This window comes from Heterodontus francisci, chromosome 3 (genome assembly GCF_036365525.1).
Source record: "Heterodontus francisci isolate sHetFra1 chromosome 3, sHetFra1.hap1, whole genome shotgun sequence".
Taxonomy (NCBI): Eukaryota; Metazoa; Chordata; class Chondrichthyes; order Heterodontiformes; family Heterodontidae; genus Heterodontus; species Heterodontus francisci.
The window spans coordinates 157,785,786-157,801,695 of NC_090373.1; the positions used below are offsets into that span (position 1 = coordinate 157,785,786).

Consider the following 15,910-nt stretch of genomic DNA (forward strand, 5'->3'; position numbering starts at 1 on the left):
TTGGGCACTCTTGGGGCTCTTTGGGGCTGTCCGGTGGCATTGACTGCCCCTGTGTCAATGGTGTCGCCTGCCCTCACCAACCCTCTCCCCCATCCTCACCTGCCTGCCAGTGCCCCAGACCACACTTACCTGGTTGTGAAGGCGCATGTCCATTGATGCGCACTTTTCCTCCAGGTGCAGCCCCAACAGTGGCCAATGTTCCCAGTAGCGCTGCTGAGCTGCCAGTCCTCTGATTAGCCAGCAGCTCTTGGGGGCAGGTGACTGACCTTATTAGGAATGGGGACCCCAGTCATTTAATTGGCCACTGCTGATAAAATGTGGCTCTGGTCCTACTGACTGACGAAGCAGGTTCACTACCCACCCCCGCTTGGCAGGGACCCCTACTGCAAGCACTAAATCCAGTCCGTTGAAACTGTAAAGCTGCCATTTACAGTGCCACTTACAGGTGGGAGGGTGTAATTACAGCATGGCACATTCTTATTTGGTATTTATGTATATATATATATATATATATATATATATGAACATGTATGAACATTGGAATTTATTACAAAAACTATAAAAATAACTTGGATCACTCTCAAAATTCTAGGGTGCATTAGCAAACTGATAGAACACAAATCAAACCAAGTTATATGGCCTTCAGTAACTTGTTTCTTCTGAATTCTTAGTCATTTCATCCTAAATTATAGACGTCAGTATTTTACCAGCAACTGAAGTACGACTGACTATCTTATAATTTCCTGGAGGAATGTCTCATTCATTATCCTCCAGTCCTCCAGCACTATGTACCATTGCACAGAAGTTTGGAAAGATGCTAGCAAGGCTAACATTTATGGCCTATCTCTGTACAACTGAGTGGCTTGCTAGGCCATTTCAGAGGGTAGTTAAGTATCAACAACATTGCGCTGTGAGTCTGGAATCACAGAAATGCCAGACTGGGTTAGGACAGCAGATTTCAAAGGACGTTAGTGAACCAGATGGTTTTTATGACAACCCAGCAGTTTCATGGTCACCATTACTGATACCAGCTTTTTATTCCATATTTATTGAATTAACTGAACTTAAATTCCATGGGATTTAAACTTATTTCTCCGGATCATTGGTTGAGGCCTCTCGATGTCCAGTGACATAACCACTACGCTAGCGCACCCCAAATTTGTCAATTTGTCAATCTCACTCAAAGTAGCCACAAAGAGGAGCTGGTGTGGATACTGACAAACAATCAGATTTTGGGCAAAATATTAGTAAAATAACCATGGAACAAACTAATACAGGATAATGGATACTACTCAGTGAATTACAGGGCAGTGATTTAATGAAAGGGTCAGGAAAAGCCAAATTGTTTCCTTGGGTGTGTGCCTGTGCAGCAATCAGGAATGTTCCCCTCACATAAACAATTGCCCCTTTAAAGTGCGTGCATGCCCGGTCACGCGGCAATCTTAAAGGCATCGCGCAATCCAAAAACGGGCTATGCATAACGAAAGGACATTAGAGGGAACATTGTTACTGCCTTTAATTAACAGGATCTGTTTCTAATATATTATTTTTAATTATTTTCCTTACCATTGTTGTGCCGAGTTTCTGTTTCAATACGCACATGGCCTGAAGAAATAATAATATGGAAATTATGCTGTTAATGTGTGAACACTTAACACTTTTATATCAAATTCTCCTGCCTGCTTTTTTAGCAAAGACATAGAAACATAAACATTTTACAGCACAGAATGAGGCCGTTTGGCCCATTGTGTCTGTGATGGCTGTGATAGAGCTACCTAGCCTAATCCCACTTTTCAGTTCTTGGTCTGCTGTCCTGTAGATTCCGTCACTTTAAGTGCATGTCCAAGTATTTGCTAAATGCAATGAGGGTTTCTGCCTCCACTACCCTTTCAGGCAGTGAGTTCCAGTTACAGTGCAGGAACCACCAGTAGCGGCAGAGCAGCAAAACACACTGGGAGAGAAGAGCCTTTAAAAACAGCATGGGAACGAGTGGCAGCAGTGGAGCAGCAAAGTACAGCCAGAGAGAGGAGTCTTTAAAAACAGTGCGAGAAATACTGGCAGGTGCAGAGCAGCAGGATAGGTAGGGATATATTGCAAAGTGACATCAGAGGACAAGGAGTCGCATGGGGTGAGAACCCTGGTAAGCTTTGAATTTTTATTTTAAAGAATTTGATTTAAATTAATCAATTTTAAAATAAGAGTACATCAATTAGTCAGTATACAGCTAAGGCCAATTTGATAATTGACAATCAGTGTTCAATTAATTAATCAAATCTAGGAAATAAAGTTAAAATTATATAGCAAGGGATAGCAAAACTGAAAGGTTCTGAATTTTTCAGTAAATTAGAATCTAAGGTATTTAGATAAGAGTTAAATAAAAACATTTCCATTAACTTCCCTATAAAATAAAGTGATGTCAGCACAAGAGAAGCAGCTGATTGGTGAGTCTTTAGTTATTTAGGTCATAAGTTTAATAGTCTAATAAATAGAGGCACGGCAGGGCAGTTTGGTCCTATGGAGTGCACATGTGGGAACGTCAGGACACTTCTCGTGTGCTGGATAACCATATATGCAGGAGGTGTCGTTAGCTGCAGCAGCATGAGCTCTGGGTCTTGGAGCTTGAGCAGCAGCTGGAGTCACTGCAGTACATTGTCCTATCATGTATAGGACGTTTATAGATGTGGTCACCCCACCGCTTATGAGTTTGCAGGCAGAGCAGGAATGGGTGGCCACCAGGCAGTCAAGGAAGACCAGGCAGGTAGTGTGGAGTCCCCTGAGTGCATCTCACTGTCTAACCAGTAGGCCATTCTGAATACTGGTGAGAGTGATGGTTCCTCTGTGGTGTGCAGCCAGAGTCTAGTCCATAGTACCACGGCTGATTGAATTGTACAGGGGACAAGAGGAAGATTGGAAAAGCAAATGTGATAGGGGATTCAATATTTCGGGGAACAGATTGGCATTTCTGTGGCCACAGATATGAACCCAGGATGTTAAGTTGCCTCCCTGGTACCAGGGTCAAGGATGTCATTGAATGGCTGCAGAGAACCCTAAGGGGGGAAGGGATCAACAGCCGGTGGTTGTGGTCCATATTATTACCAACAATATAGGTAGAAAGAGTGATGAGGTCCTGCAGGCAGAGTTTGGGGAGCTAGGAAAGAAACTAGCAAGCGGGACCTCAAAAGTAATAATCTCCGGATTTCTCCCAGTATCTCACACGAGTATAGAAATGAGAGGATACAACAGATGAATGCATGGCTGGAAAGATGGTGCAGGAGGGTTTTAGATTCCTGGGACATTGAGACCAGCTCTGGGCAGGATGGGATCTGTACAAGGCGGATGGGTTGCACCTGAACAGAACCGGGACCAATGTCATTACGCTGAAGTTTGCTGGTACTATTGGGGAGGGGTTAAACTAACTTGACAGGGGTGTGGGAACCAGGAGATAATATTAGAGGAAAACCAAGGTGCAGGGAGAATTGGGAAAGATGGATAGTACAAGAGTAGGAAATAGTAAGGTCTAAGTGGAATTAGAGTAAGAAGGTATGTAACAAAGTCTAAAGTAGATTTACTGTGCATGTATGTGAATGTGTGGAGTGTGGTAAATATGGTTGTTGAGCTGCAGGTGCAGCTACTTGGAAATATGGGTACAGTCAAGATACATTCCCGTGACGGGGAAAGGTAGGGCAAACAAATCCAGAGCTCCTTGGATGACAAATAATATGATGCTGAAAAAGGGTAAATATGATAGATGTTAGGTGGATGATGCAAATGAGAACCAGGAGGGGAAGTGAAAAAAAAAGAGAAACAAAGACAGAGTAAGAGAAGAGATTGGCAGCTAACATAAAAGGGAATCCAAAAGTCTTCTATAGGCATATAAAGAGTAAAAGGGTGGTAAAAGAAAGAGTGGGGCTGATTAGGGACCAAAAAGAGGATTTACACATGGAGGCAGGGGCCATGACTGAGGTACTAAATGAATATTTTGCATCTGTCTTTTTCAAGGAAGAAGATGCTACCTAAGTCATGGTAAAAGAGGAGGCAGTTGAGACACTGGATGAGCTAAAAATTGATAGAGAGGAGGTATCAGATAGACTGCTTACTTAAAGTTGAGAAGTCACCAAGACTGGATGAGATGCATCCAAGGATACTGAGGGAAGTAAGGATGGAAATTGTGGAGGCACTGGTCATAATCTTCCAATCCTCCTTTGATTCAGAGGTGGTGCCAGAGAACTGGAGAATTGAAAATGTTATACCTAAGGTCAAAAAAGGGTGTAAAGATAAGCCCAGGAACTACAGGCCAGTTGGTTTAACTTCAGTGGTGGGAAAACTTTTAGAAATGATAATTTACGACAAAATTAACAGTCACTTGCACAACTGTGGATTAATTAATGAAAGCCAGCATGGATTACTTAAGGACAAATCGTATTTAACTGACCTGATTGAGTTTTTTGATGAGGTATCAGAGATGGTTGATGAGGCTAATGTGGTTGATATGGTGTACATGGACTTCCAAAAGGCATTTGATGAAGTGCCACATAACAGGCCTGTCGGCAAAGTTAGCAGCATGGATACAAAATTGGCTGAATTACAGGAGGCAGAATGTAATGGTGAATAGTTATTTTTTGGAATGGAGGAAATATATAGTGGGGTTCCCCAGGGGCCGGTGTTAGGACCCCTGTTTTTTTGATATATATTGATGAGCTAGATTTTGGTATGCAGGGCACAATTTCAAAATTTGCAGATGACACAAAACTTGGAAGTACTGTGAACTGTGAGAAGGATAATGATAAACTTTAAGAGGACATAGGCAGGCTGGTGGAATGGGCAGACAAGTGGCAGATGAAATTTAATGCACTAGGAGCAGAAGTAGACCATACGGCTCATTGAGCCTGCTCACCATTCAATACAATCATGGCTGGTCTTGGGCTTCAATTCCACTTTCCTGCCCATTCCCCAGAAAGTTTCTGCCCGGTTACAAACTGGGAACCTTGCGCATGTGAAGTGAATGTGATCACTACTACACTACAGAAACCCCATGCAGAGAATGCAGAGAAATGTGAAGTGATTAATTGTGTTCGGAAGAACGAGGAGAGCCAATACAAATGAAAGGGTACAATTCTGAAGGGGATGCAGTAACAGAGGGACCTGGGATATATGTTCACAAATCAATGAGGGTGACAGGGCAGGATGCGAAAGTGGTTAATAAAGCATACGGGATCCTGGGCTTTATAAATAAGAGCATAGAGTAAAAAAGCAAGGAAGTTACGATAAACCTGTATAAACATTGATTCGACCTCAACCAGAGTATTGTGTCCAGTTCCAGGCACCGCACTTTAGGAAGGATGTGAAGACATTGGAAAGGATGCAGAAAAGATGCACGAGAATGTTTCCAAGGATGAGGAACTTCAGTTACGTGGTAGATTGGAGAAGAGAAGGTTAAATTTGATACAAGTATTAAAAATGATGAATGGTCTGGACAGAGTAGATAGAGATAAACTATTCACTTTGGCAGAAGGATCGAAAACCAGAGGGCACTGACTTAGGGTGATTAGCAAAAGAAGCAATGGTGACATGCAGAAAAACATTTTTATGCAGTAAGTGGTTAGGATCTGGAAAGCACTGCCTGAGAGTGTGATGGAGGCACAATCAATCATGGCTTTCAAAGAGAATTTGATAATTATCTGAAGACAAAGCATTTTCAGGGCTATGGGGAAAAGGAGGGGAGTGGGGCTAGGTGAGTTGTCCTTGCAGAGAGCTGGCATGGTCACAATGGGCCAAATGGCCTCCTTCTGTGTTGTAATCATTCTACAATGATTCTACATACCTCCTTCTGGATTCAGTGTGGGTAGCTTTCTGACTGCTAACTACCCTTGGGGAGATTCAGAAATATAGAAGTAAGCATTTTATGAACATTTTAGTTGGAAGATCAAGTGCAGACCCAGTCAAATTTCAGGTATGTGCTTCTTGCAGGTGAGACTCCCCGCTGGAAGTGCAACTTTGCAAAATTACCCCTACTGACAAGAGATGGCTGTGCCCTAGTCTTGGTTCTTGTGAATAACTCAGATGTCAGCAATTTGTTTATGGTCTTTCGCTGGCAAGTTCAGCATTTGTTGCCCATCCCTAATTGTCTTTGATAACTGAATAGCTTGCTAGGCCATTTCAGAGGGCAGTTAAGAGTCAACCACATTGCTGTGGGTTTGGAGTTACATGTAGGCCAGACCAGTTAAGGATAGCAGGTTTCCTTCCCTAAAGGACATTAATGAACCAGATGAGGTTTTACGACAATCGATGATAGTTTCATAGCACCATTATTGAGACTGTGGGCTGGAATTTATGCATCTGTTGAAGGTGGGATCATTGCTGGGGGAGCCTAAGGATCCCTGCGGAGCCGTCTGCCCTAGAACCCAGCGTCATAATGCACATTTCTGATTTTGTCAGAGGCGGCGCGGTACTGTGGTGGTAGTGCCACCCAACATGACGGCATAGTTTACATACTGTTTACATACATTTGAATGTCATTCACCGCGGTTCAACGAGGCGTTCCCAATTTTGTGTTTGACATGCGGCACTCACGTGCCTGCAGTTTTGCCTCTTTCAAAAGCTGGCGCCACCGAGGTTATGTAGGGGAAGTGGGGTTTACAGCAGACATTGCTGCTATGCTGACTTTGCAAGGGGATTGTTTGTCAAGGTGGTGGGGGAACACTGCAAATGCATTGTGTTTGATGGGGGGCGGTTTTGGAACACTGCAAGTGGATTATGTGTGAGGGGGGGATCTCTCCAAATGGATTGTATGTTGGGGGAGCTCTGCAAGGGGATTGTGTTTGAAGGTGGGGAGCTCTGAGAATGTATAGGTTTTGTTTGTCTGGGGGAGGGGGGGCACATTACAGGGTAGTTTAAATAGTGTTGATACAGTAATGATGGCTCGCACTTATTGAAAAGTTGTCAGACCAACATTGATCCATACAATAAAGCTACTGCAAGCATCCTATAGAACCAAAATTTACACACTTCTTTGCCCAGACAGGTTTACTTTAGCTTTTGAAGGATGTCGAAGGTCCAAGGAGAATAGAGATGGTATATGCAAGGCTGGCAACCTTTTAAATAAGGTGCCAACACGAGCTCCAACATCAGGCAACAACGTGAACGGCATCTCCACTGCTGCCTCCACCATATGATTGGGGTGACGGCTGACTTCGTTATGCGAAATGTCTGGCCATCACGTAACAGTGGTACGGCTGCTGACATCATAGGCTGGATTGCCGCCATTTTGCACACTTCAGCTCCAGCTTTTCGTTCCAAATTTTTATTAATTAATTTGAACTCATGTCCCCAGGGCATTAGCCTAGGCCTCTGGGTTACTAATTCCATGACATTACCACTATGCCACCAAAGTAGTTGAATTAGGAGATAATAATCACCAGAACACAGTGACGTTCAGTTTGATTGTGGAACAGTGCAGCTAAATAGCTAAATCCTAATGTACAACTTCCAGGATATGAGAACTCAATTTAGTAATAAAGACTGGAAGACACTCCTGAAGTGCTTTAGAGCCTAAATGGACACCTTCAAGCACATCATTCAGGGGACTCAGGACAAGTAGATACCTAAGTGCGCTAAGGGTAAACGAACTAAAATGCCTTTGAATGATCATCAGGAAACTAAAACACGAAGACAAATAAAGGGATTTTCAAAACGTCAGGGAGAAGGGAGGTGATGACAGTTGACCAAGTACACGGTTAAACAAAAGGAGGTCAAAAAAGAGATTGGGTGCCAAGAGAAAATTGGAGAGTGACAGATGCAAAACATAACTTCCAATACCAAAACAAGAGTGTAGTCAGAGAGCAAGACCTAAAGGGGGCCATAAGGACACGAGGATAAATAAGAGACAGTAAACATACTAAATGATTACTTACTGTTTTCTTTTAACCAGGGAGGATATTAACAATATGATATCTGGTATCACACGCATATTGTGCATACTGTGAGAATTTTACATTAACAAAGCAAAGATTCTGAATCAGTCATGGGGTTAAAAGCCAATAAATCCCTGTGGGACAGACAAACTATACCCCAGGGTACTTAGAGAGACAAAGGAGGAGATTTGTGAAAGCACTCATGGACTTTGAAGAAAACAGTGCATGCTGGAGAGGCTCTGACAGATTGGAAATCAATAAATGCAGTTCTGATTGTCAGGAAAAGCAACCGGACTGTACTGCATGTACAGATCCAATAACTCAAGCTCATTACCTGGAATTAAGAATCAAAGATAAACAAAAACTGTACCTAATAAGTAACAATCAATGTAACTTTAGAAGAAGTAGCTTCAGCCTAACAACCTCAGACAGTTTTTGGAGAAGGTGACATCTTAAATTAATGGGAAGGGAAACCATATAAATGCCAGAATGGACTGGTTGGGCCAAATGGCCTGTTTCTGTGCTGTATATTCTATGTAATTCTATGTAATGTACCTAAATTTCCAAAGGTCTTTGACAAAATGCTGCGAGAGACTTTTACAAATTCGGGTTGTTGGGATTTAAGGGGAAGACACGGACTTATGTTAACAACTGGCTAAAGGAAAGGAAGCAAAGAATAATGGGAACTAGGTTGCAGTAGGTGGAGGCATTGAGTATGCTGGTATTATCCTGTTACATAAAAGGGATCTGGAATTGCACAGATTCACACCAAGCTAGGCAGGAGTGTGGACCTGGAAGAGACAGCTAAGATCTTACATAGGGAGCTGAACAGGGTTTGCATCTGAACTGATCAAAATAGTACTTTATAATACAGAGGCAACAAGACAAGAGCACAAATGAAGTACAGTACAGATACAAGGTACAGTCCTGTGCCCCCACTCAGATATGATAAATTCTCACTAAGAGTAATCAGTGTCACATTAATGAACTACGTTAAACCTCACCAGAAAACACACCCATTCTGCAATGACAAGGTACAGTCTTTTGGAGGAGACATTAAACCAAGGCTCTGTCTGCCTCAGTTTAGACGCAGGAGTGTTCTGCCCGTGTGCTGACCAAAGTTCAATGCCCAAAATAGATTAACTGATCAATTATCTCACTACTTGTTGAAACTTGCTGTGGGAAAATTAGCTGCTGTGTTTTTACAACAACTACTGCACTTCTTAACTGACTTTGAAGCATTTTGGGATGCCCTGATGTCCGTGGAAATTCTAGGTGTCGTATAAATGCAAATTATTTCTTTACTGTCGGAGAGAAGTTGAAAGAAATGTTCAGATTTTTCATTGGTCATCATTTCCAAGAATTGTGATGTGGCAAAAAATTATGCTGGATTGAATTGCTAAATTAGTTGAGCTGAAATAATCAGGTAATGCTGAAGCAGTACCGGGTTCTGGGCAGAGTGCACTTGGATTATTAGATATTATTGTTTGCTGCTTGATTTTTAGTAGTTGCAATAAAAGAATCCACCCAGGACCTAAAGGGGATGTAGAAAGAGAGAAATGCATCTGATCCCCAGTGTTAAAATGATAAGCGATGAAGAAGGGCTTGGTAAGATAGAGCTCTTCAACCTTAAAAGCAGTCAGCTCAGAGGAACTTTATAGAACTACATAAGCTATGTAAGGGGATCACATCAACTCAAAATAGCACATTCTGATTCCCAGAAGCAGCAAGACAAGAATGCACAGGTTCAGAGCTTTCCAAAAGCAAATTTAAGACAAATGATTGGAAATAATTCTTTACACAATATCTGCAGCAGACTCTATTGGGAAGATGGTAGTGTTAGCATTCTAGAGAGATCAAATGGGCCTCTGACAAAATTGAAGTATTTTTATATAACATTTAACTTGGTGTTGGCCTCTTTTAATTCTGTGAGGCAACTTAAGGAGTTAGAAACATTACTATCAGAAATCATAGTCCAGCTTGAATCGATGCAATGCAGTGATAATAATCAGTTGAACTCTGATCTGAGCAGTTTGCAACTTGATTTAAACACAAGTGTGTTGAAAGATTCTTTCAGATGTGTGTCTGACCGGCAGCTTCCTGAAATTAATAGGCAGATATTTCATTTCATTTCGCTCTGGTTACGGAGGAGTTTTTCAGCCTGTCATTTTCACATCACTGAGTTTGAACTGGAGTCTGAAAAGAAGCATTGAATGATTGGAGCTCTGAAGGAAATAAGTCAAGCAAGATAATTTCCATTATTGGTGAGTCAAGGATTGAGAAAATTATTGAAAAGATTCAATTATAGTCATAGCTTTACCACCGGAGTTGCAAACTATGTTAATTTCGACATTACAAGGAAGTGCATAGAATAACATACAATGCAGAAAAAGGCTGCATGGCCCAAGCACTCTTGTGTTTATCTTCCACCTGAGCATTGCTCAGTTTCAGGAGGAACTACTAAAAATGTTATCAACTACTGTACTGCCAGCATGTATGTTATGATTCTATTGTCCTCTTCCTTAATTACTGTTTTGTTTCTAATTTGAAGCCTGGATTAAGGTGAAGTGTTAGTGCTGCTCTGCTATCTCTTGAACATGAGGAAATTTGTTTTGTAGGAACTGGATAGAACAATTGCCTAAATTAATTATAAAATGGTTCTCAGTTCATTATCCCAGGCACATTACACTAATGTCTCTTGATACGAAGACAATTGAGAGCTCTCTCAAGGACATAAGGAGCAAGGGCTCTTCTATGGGAGTATTTTTAAAATTAGAAAGTCAACACTAGACAATTCCCAAAGCCTACAAGAACACAGAAATATAACAGAGCCAAAGAACATTCTTCATCCAGGCATATCTTGTGATCTTTTGTTGGTTCTGCTGAGTAATTTAGCAACGAGACCATCAGGTTTAGTTGCTTCAGGCTGGACACGTAGTGCTAACATTGGAAATGTATTTTTTCCAGATGTTCTGATGGTGACTGTTCCCTGTCAGACTATTTAACGCATAGCTTCAGAAAAAAAAATGTAGCACTATTTCATCTGAAAATGTAATTAGAAATCAAGAACTTGCATTTGTATAGAGCTTTCAAAACATTTTACATCTGATGAATTACACTGTGGTTATGCAGGCAAACATGGCAGCCAATCTGCACATAGCAAGATCCCCAAAACAGGAAAAGAAATGAATGATCCATCTGTTTTTATGGTATCGGTTGAGGGAGGAATATTGGTCAGGTCCCCAGCAGGGGAAAACCTTACTTTTTCCCCAGTAGTGATTTGTTAAAGACAAATTGAGTCTGATTAACCTGATTGCTCTCACTGATGAAATAAAAGAGGGTGTTGATGAAGGTAATGCAGTCGATGTATATATGGACTTTCAAAAGTGGTATTCGAGACAAGGTGGTAACTTGGAATAATGCTTTTCTTGTGATATATAAATGACCTGGGCTTGGGTATAGCTTGTACAATTTTGAAGTTTGCAGATGATACAAAACGTGGCAATGTAATAAATAGTGAGCAGGATAGTAGTGTACATTAGGAGGACATAAACTGCTGAAATGGGCAGACACATGACAGATGCAATTAAATGCAGTTAAGTGTGAAGTGGTGCACTTTGGGAAGAACAATATGGAGTGGAAGTATAATCTAAATGTGCTATTTTGAGGAGTGTGCAAGAGCAGAGGTACCTGGGGTACATATTCAAAAAGTCTTTGAAGGTAACAGAGCAAGTTGATAAGGTAGTTAAGAAAGTGTATGGGATACTTGGCTTTGTAAATTCATGTTGGCGTCCTTCCATCTACGAGAGATGATGAACACGCAGCAAGCAATACATTTAGATGGGGCGTCTTCATATGGTGCATATTTGCTGATGGATGGGAGGCCAATCCTTGAGAGGAAGGTTCTGCCACAAGTGCCACATGTGAAGCTGCCAGGTGATGTTTTGGGTTGTTGCTTTCGGCGTTGGCACCTGTTGCCAAGCTTCTGTAGCCTCTGGTCGTGGTGGTGGTGCACACCAGCCCACAAGAGGTGTCACTATTTCCCTCTCTTGCCAGCTAGTGACTCCTCGGTGCGATAGTTGATGTTTAGGGCCCTCATGTCACACTTGCAGGTATCCTTGAAACAGAACTTTGGGCGCCTCACTGGTCGTCCAGCTCCGACTGCATCACCATACAGAAGGTCCTTGGGTATATGGCCATCTTCCATCCTGTGGATGTGCCCAATCCACCAAAGCCACCTCTGTTTGATTTGTGCTAACACACTTGGGGGCTCTGCCTTTATAAGGACTGCCGCATTCAGAATTTTGTCCTGTCACAGGCAGTGAAGATAGAAATTATTCAACTTCTTTTCCTGGTAATTGTACGTCATCCATGTTTCACAGCCATACAGCAAGGTGCTGAGAACACAGGCCTAATAAACTATCAGCTTGGGCCTAAGTGTCATAGAGTCATAGAGTTATACAGCACAGAAACAGGCCCTTCGACCCATCGTGTCCGTGCCGGCCTTCAAGCACCTATCTATTCTAGTCCCATTTTCCAGCACTTGGTCCATAGCCTTGTATGCTACGGCATTTCAAGTGCTCATCTAAATACTTCTTAAATGTTGTGAGGGTTCCTGCCTCTACCACCTCTTCAGGCAGTGCGTTCCAGATTCCAACCATCCTCTGGGTGAAAAATTTTTCCTCAAATCCCCTCTAAACCTCCTGTCCCTTACCTTAAATCTATGGTTATTGACACCTCCACTAAGGAAAAAAGTTTCTTCCTATCCACCCTATCTATGTCCCTCATAATTTTGAATACCTCAATCAGGTCCCTCCTCAGCCTTCTATGTTCTAAGGAAAACAACCCTAGTCTATCCAGTCTTTCTTCATAGCTGAAATACTCCAGCCCAGGCAACATCCTGGTGAATCTCCTCTGCACCCTCTCCAGTGCAATCACATCCTTCCTGTAGTGTGGCTACCAGAACTGTACACAGTACTCCAGCTGTGGCCTAACTAGTGTTTTATACAGCTCCATCATAACCTCTCTGCTCTTATATTCTGTGCCTTGGTATTATTCCATGCACGTTTTTTGAGTCGGCCAAAGGTTTTGTAAATAACGACATTGAATAAAAAAACAAAGAAGTCATGATAAACCTATACAAATTAGTGGTTAAGTCTGAGCTGGAATATTGTGTACATTTCTGGGCCCCGCACTTTAGGAAGGATGTCAAAGCCTTGGACAAGGTTAGATAGGAAGAGACTTTTTCCATTAGCGGAGGGGTCGATAACCAGGCGGCATAGATTTAAGGTAAGGGGCAGAAGGTTTAGAGGGGATTTGAGGAAAAAAAATTTCACCCGAGGGTGGTTGGAATCTGGAACACACTGCCTGAAGGGGTGGTAGAGGCAGGAACCCTCAAAACATTTAAGAAGTATTCAGATGAGCACTTGAAATACCATGGCATACAAGGCTACGGGCCAAGTGCTGGAAAATGGGACTTGAATAGTTAGGTATAAAAACAAGAAATGCTGGAACCACTCAGCAGGTCTGGCAGCATCTGTGGAAAGAGAAGCAGAGTTAACGTTTCGGGTCAGTGACCCTTCTCTTTCCACAGATGCTTCCAGACCTGCTGAGTGGTTCCAGCATTTCTTGTTTTCATTTCAGATTTCCAGCATCCGCAGTATTTTGCTTTTATTATAGAATAGTTAGGTGCTTGGTGGCTGGCACAGACACGATGGGTCGAAGGGCCTGTTTCTGTGCTGTATAACTCTGTGACTCTATGACTAAGGTACAGAGGAGATTTACCAGAGTGATACTGGAGATGAAAGACTTCAATTACATGGAGAAATTGGGAAAGCTAGGAGTTTTCTTAAAGAAGAGAAGGTTAAGGGGAGACCTAGTGGAGGTATTTAAAATTATGGGAGGTTTTGATACAGAAAGTTTGGAGAGACACTTTCCTCTGGAAGGTGGTTCAGTAACTAGGGGTCATAGTTTTAAAATAATTGGCAAAATAACTAGAGTGAAAATTAGGAGAAATTTCTTCACACAGAAGGTTGATAAGCTCTGGAATGCACTACCTGAAAAGATGGAGGAATCAGGTTCCATAGGGACTTCCAAAAGGCAAGTGGATAGGTATTGAAGAGGACCAGTTTGCATGGTTATGGGAAAATTTCTGAGCATGGACTTAAATTGCACAGCTCTTTCAAAGAGCTGGCACAAGCACAATGGGCCAAATGGTCGCCTCCTGCATGGTTCTAGTGCCATAGGAGTTTTTGCATACACATGAACATTCATCCAAAAGAAAGGACCTCTGGCAGTGCAGCACTCCTACAGTGTAGGGCATTAACCCAATCTTTGCATTAGAGGTGAACGTGCCAGCAACTGAGTCAAGTTGACACCCTAATGTTAATTGGTATTCTAAAGGTGAAGGGTGGGGGTTGTAAATTGCTTTGTGAGACTTTAATGGGTCAAAGCGTTCCGCTCAACTGCCATAATGTACAATATATGATGCAGTTGACCTGAAGTCAAGCCTATACATGCTATATTTTTATAGTATGAACGTTTGCAGAAAAATTGTAGTTCTACAGTAAACGAGCCTCATTTTTGTTGGTTGTGTTTCCATGGGTACAACTGTTTTGGACTTGTAATGAGAATGAAGTGATAATGATAAAGAAAATTGAATTTCTGTCTAACTGTGCTGCAGCTAAGGAGATTCTCAAGCAAGGCAATCATTGCAGTAAGCATTAAGCCAGTAGGTCCCACATTTTACATCCGTTTCTATGGTTTCTTATCTGCTTGATTTTGAGCTCACCTCTGACACAACACTGAAAAAGAGGACTAAACTTTAACTATGATCAAAATGAATTTGAAATCATTTTGGATTGAAATAAATTGTGTTTTTATTTATTCTCAGGCTGTGAGTGATGTTGGCAATCATATATTTATTGCCCATCCTTAGATGACCTGAGAAGGCTGTGGATCGTTTTGAGGAGGATGAAGGCCCCACTAGTGAGAGAGGCAGTATGACCGTAAAGTGATGGATACAGCTAAGGGAAGGGAGGTGGTTAATGTTATTAGTGGAAGCAAAATCAGTAGAGATTCAATGGGAAGTTGGGTCAGTGAGGAAATAGTTACCTGGCAGGGGAGAGACCATGATCAGTGGCCCTTGATCCTGTCCCAGGTATTTATTGAGTAAAATGGCTGTAACCAATTCTAGAGCTTCAGGCCAGGGAGTGCGTAACACTGTTTGGGTGGTGGTGAAGGATAAGGAAGGAGATCCACCGGTTGACTGTACTTTCTTCATCAAGAGAATCCTCATTGATTGCTGCGGATTCCAAGCTACAGACATCTTCTGCCTGAGAGACTTCCCCAGCAGTGGATATTTCGATGTGATATTTAAGAATGTGGCGGGATGCATCAGGTTCCTGAAGGTGTTCAAGGAAAAGGGAAACCAGGCGTCGCTGTCCATCCTCACAGTGGAGCCGCTCTTCACGCTGCCGTCACAACGTGACCAGGTGGTGACAACTCACATCTACAACCCCCATGTTCCTGTCGTGGATGTACTCACCTTCCTCGCCAGGTACGTCGAGGTGGTCAGCAGCAGCACTGATGTCAGGGACCCGTTTTGAATTTGGAACCGTAAGCGGCAGGTCAAGGTGACCTTGAAGGTCGATGCCAACAGAGCCATCATCCACCCTCCCTCCAGCTTCACTATCGTGGTAAGTTGAGGCTTCTTAGTCTATGCAGGGCAGCCCAGAGTTTGTCGCACCTGTGGCAAATCTGGTCAGGTGGTAGCTAACTGCAATACAGTCGTCTGCAAGAACTGCAGGAAGGATGGCCATCAGACCATGGACTGTGAGCAGAGTAAGTGTTGCAACCTGTGCGATGAGGCAGGTCCCTTTTACAAAACCTACCCCAAACGTTGCCTCAGTTATGCTTAGGCGGCAAGGTCCAAGGAAAGGCTGGGAGAAGGAATGACAAATGCATCTGGTGCTGGGAAGGAGACAAACAACCCTCTCCGC

General features: G+C 42.5%; 1 protein-coding gene across 5 annotated transcripts in view; it reads left to right on the top strand.

Annotated features, from left to right (window-relative positions):
• The window catches only part of crybg1a (crystallin beta-gamma domain containing 1a), a 295,651-nt gene that overhangs the window by 39,864 nt on the left and 239,877 nt on the right, over positions 1–15,910 (top strand). The window contains exon 1 of one of the 5 annotated variants that reach the window (XM_068027039.1): positions 9,098–9,185. The exons of 3 other annotated variants lie outside the window; for them this stretch is intronic. The gene's annotated coding sequence lies outside the window, so the exon portion shown is untranslated. Of the gene's footprint in view, positions 1–9,097; positions 9,186–10,148; positions 10,175–15,910 lie in introns of those variants that run through there. One more of the 5 variants, XM_068027041.1, reaches the window with a different exon arrangement.